Below are 4,554 nucleotides of genomic sequence, written 5' to 3'. Positions count from 1 at the left end.
CTCTGATAGTTTTACTTTATTTTCACTACAAATAATCCTCCCCCCCCCAAAAAAAAAAAAAATAAAACATAAAATTGTAGAAAATCCAGCGATGTTTCAGTGGAATTCTAATTTCCTTGAGAGGATATCTGGAAAATTCCTGGTTCCTAAAAGTCCTTCTTTTCGTTGAATAGATGGAAATGGGCAGAGTTACCGGGATATTTAGGATATTTTTGTTTATATGCACATACAAACAGACACACACAATAGGTTGATTTTGCTGTGAGCTGTCATACAAAATTCACCCAAAATCACAGACCCGCAATGGTTAATGTGATGATGAAATGGCCAAATCCCCGACATGAATCAAGACATGTCTGAGACTTTTGTCCTAAACAGGGTTAAAAGGGTTAAAAGAATACCGGGTTAGACCGTCTCTGAGTTACTGCGCATTTTCGTGACGTCAATGGTAAGTGAATAGAAGAAAACGAGGAAAACAAGCTTTAGGGTCACCATGTAGGTGTTTCCCCCATAGCAGACTTTTCTTTCTTTCGTGACCAAGGAAGATAACTTTTACCTTAATCTTCAGGTGCTTTATTATTTGAAGACTAGAATTCAATTTTTTTCTCTTTTTTTTATTTATTTTTTGGTTAAGGAGACAAGAGAATTCTGTTTAAAATTTATACTGTTTTAATGAAAATACAAAAAAAAAAAAAAAAAAAAAAAAAAAAAAATCCAAGCTTTTAATTGGAAATTTACTATTTCTCTATTTTTCCATATTTTTGCTTTTGACTTATCTCGCAGGAGATTTTTCTGTTCAAAATTCTTATCATAAAAAAAACATGCGACACTACAAATAGGGAAATAACTTTTGGTGGATTTACAAAAGGAGTCATATAAGAAATAAGAGAGAGAGAGAGAGAGAGAGAGAGAGAGAGAGAGAGAGAGGGAGAGATTTTACATTTTGATCTTCCCTTCTCCTTTGACTTGATCTGCAGCCATACACGGAGCAAGTAGCCATGAGTCCTCAGGACCCAGAGGATTAACGAGGATTTATCCAGAGATTAACCAGGTGGATGAACACCGGATGGTTAAGAGAGCTTAAGTTCTTGTTGTTCTCCCGAGTAGAGTCAAATACAGACTGATGGCATTTATTAATCTGAACCCTAACCAATGCAGCCACTCAGCGACATGCGCGAGATTGTTCTTATTTTGGTCAGAAGTGGGCTAACCCGGTATTCTTTTAACCTTAGTCCTAAAGTGGACTAGAAACGTCTGCATTCGTTGTTGTTGTCTGTTATGTGTGTGTGTATATATATATATATATATATATATATATATATATATATATATATATATATATATATATATATATTTTTTTTTTTTTTTTTTTTTTTTTTTTTTTTTTTTTTTGAGGAGGCCCATCATCTTTGAAGGGTAACAGATCAGAATTGACCTGGAATAACTATGCTCAGCTTCGAGCTTGTGATCAGAGAGTCTATGCCTCAACTGAAAAGGAATCCAATTTAACCATAAAAGAAACCATTTCTGGTACAACTCGGGAACATTAATGGTGGTCTACCCTTAAATCCGGACTCTTTGGTGTAGATGCAACAGTTCCTCCTTTACTTAAACCAGGTGGCTCAGTCACTCATTGTCGAAAGGAAAAGGCAACCCCTTCGGCTAATGGAAAACTTGAACTTCCTAATTCCTGTTTTTCTGTGGCTAAACTAACTACTATCGTTTCCAGAGGCCGTGAAATAGTGTTTTTTCCAAATATCTAACAAACCGGCTTATGAATTTCCATGAAACTACAGCAATGAATGTTTCAAACATTGGCCTAATTTTTGGTGGTACAATGAATTGACAGATGTGCCTAATTAACCCGTTTACTCTTAGAAAAAAGAGGAACTTCTTCCCTTCCTTCAGAGCGTTTCAGAAGAAGTGTTACTTGATCACGTAACTGTGACGCAGGGGTTCCCCCAAACCTTCTTCGGTGTTTACACCTATGGCTATCCTAGTAACCAACCCCCCCCCCCCTTCCTTCTTGCCTTCTTTCCTTCATCCCCATTGTTATTAGGTTACCGAGTAAATCCTTGTTAGGAAAGACTGTGTACTGCACATTTAAAATGAGCCGCAAGAGCAATAAAATGTTTTATGGTGGTAGATAATGATTAGATGTTTAACACAAATTATCAAACATAATAGAAGAGGTTTAAAACAGGGGTGTGGAATCACACCGAGAGATATTCTACTCGGACTCCTACAAATTTTAGATTTGCGACTAAAAAATAAAATAAAATAAGAAAAATTAAATAAATAAATTAGTAGTAATAGAAAACAATTTTTTTCCTTGAGAGTGATGATGAGTAAAATGTATAAGTGTCCATTTCTTGTTTTTTTTTTTTTTTTATCCCTCATAAATCTATGGTTTCCATCAATTGGTGATAACATTATTTTGAAAAAGCAAAGCTAATGAATACTTTGATACGAGTATATCAGCTTGGCATGTAGACAATGTCAATGGATTTCTCAAAGTAAGGTTGATTGGCTCATTAATTGAAGTTTGGTATGATCCCAGTGACAAAGGCGCAATGATATTTGTCACATACCTTTTAAGTAACAAAAATAGGTACTGGTACTTATAACGTAAATAGATATATAAAACTATAGGTTGAAATATAATAAATCTCATGTATGTATGAACACACTCACACACACACACACACACACACACACACACACACATATATATATATATATATATATATATATATATATATATATATATATATATATATATATATATATATATATATATATATAATTTCAAAATTTATCAAATGGCCGATGTCAATGCCCTTATATGAAACATCTTTTAGAAGTTTACCTTCTAAGGAATTCAAGCTACTCTGTCTGGTGAAATTGATATGATAAATTATATGAAACAATGCCCTCTGTCATTTTCTTCCTGGCAATTGATGTATCGAATAACCTGTGTTGTATGGAAGAATGAGTCCTACGGCTTAACCTAAAGAGAACTATATTTCTATTGCTTCACCAACACTTGCTTGAAGTGCGAAGTATAGGGTTAGCATGGCTTCTTTCGTCTCCTGTCATAAGTCTCATTCTTGATCTTCAATGTAAGTGAGTGGGTAAGATATAAAACGTTGGTCTTGTGTTTAGTTAAAGTCTAAAGTCACGAATCACATTACCAGGTATGCTGAACTTTTACTGACAAAGAATTTCGTATTGCTTGGGGTAGGTCATACGACAATTATCTATGGAGTTAAATAGGGGTTTAACAATTAGGGGGATAGGAAGTACAGGGGAGGAAACGTTATAATAACGTCACTGAGGGATGTCATCACTTTTGCAAATGTGTGGGTGGCTAAGACTGGCTTTAGCCTAATTTTCTTAAGTAAAAAAGTTAATGAAACGTAATTGGCAATGCACAGTATTTCCCAAAATTAGGCCATTGTATGAAGCGATCCTTGCTTTGATATCATGGAAATTCATCAATTATTTTAGGAGTTATTTAAAAAAATATAAAAATTAAAAAAATAAAAACACTATTACACGGCCTCTGGAAACGATAGTGGTTTAGCTTTTCGATTTCGTGAAATTAAAGCTCTGTTGATAGACGTTGATGCTTATGGAGGTGTAGACCCAAATGGTATTTTTCCTTTGTTTTTTTATAAAAAGTGCAGATTTCTTAGCTTTAAAGTTATCTGTTATTTTGCACAAGTTAGCAAGAAGAGGGACTTTTAGCATTTGTTGGAGAATTGGTAATGTTACTACTCTATGTAAATGTGTTTGTGGTAGCTCAAATCGAAATGATTACCGCCCGAATTCCATAACTCCGATATTATCTAAGGTTTTTGAACGACTTTTTACAAAACGTCCTTATGGGTTTGCTGAAGGTAACCATCTATTCCCTATTTTGCAATTTGGTTTTCGTAAAGGCCTTGGAGCATGTGATGCCCCTCTTACAATCTCCATTGCTGTACAGAAATCCCTTGATTGTGGTCAGGAAGTTCGTAAGATTGGCCTTGATTTTAGTGCTGCCTTTGACCGTGTTAATCATGAGGCCCTTGTTTTCAAACTTAAACAGTTGGGAGTGGATGGGTCGTTTCTTATCATTATTGTTGATTTTTAAGTAATAGATCTCAAAGAGTTGTTGTTGATGGGCACCATAGTGAGTATAGGAATGTGATATCCGGTGTTCCACAGGGTAGTGTACTTGGTCCGTTACTTTTCACACTATATACATATGACATGTGGTTTGGCCTAGAAAACAAGCCTGTTGCATATGCACATGATGCTACTCTCTTTGCATCAATTCCATCCCCTGAACGTAGATCTTGGGTTGGCGAGTCCCTTGATAGACATCTAGGTAAAATTTGTGCATGGTGCAAATTATGGGGTATGAATTTGAATCCTAACAAAACTCAAAGTATGATTGTAAGTAGGTCAAGGACAGTGGCTCCTCATCATCCGGATCTCAGTATTGATAAGGTTTTATTAAATTTTTATCGACAGCAAATCTATTTTTGAGAAAGACATTAGGTCTGT

This window comes from Palaemon carinicauda, chromosome 14 (genome assembly GCF_036898095.1).
Source record: "Palaemon carinicauda isolate YSFRI2023 chromosome 14, ASM3689809v2, whole genome shotgun sequence".
Classification (NCBI taxonomy): domain Eukaryota; kingdom Metazoa; phylum Arthropoda; class Malacostraca; order Decapoda; family Palaemonidae; genus Palaemon; species Palaemon carinicauda.
This window is presented reverse-complemented; position numbering follows the sequence as displayed.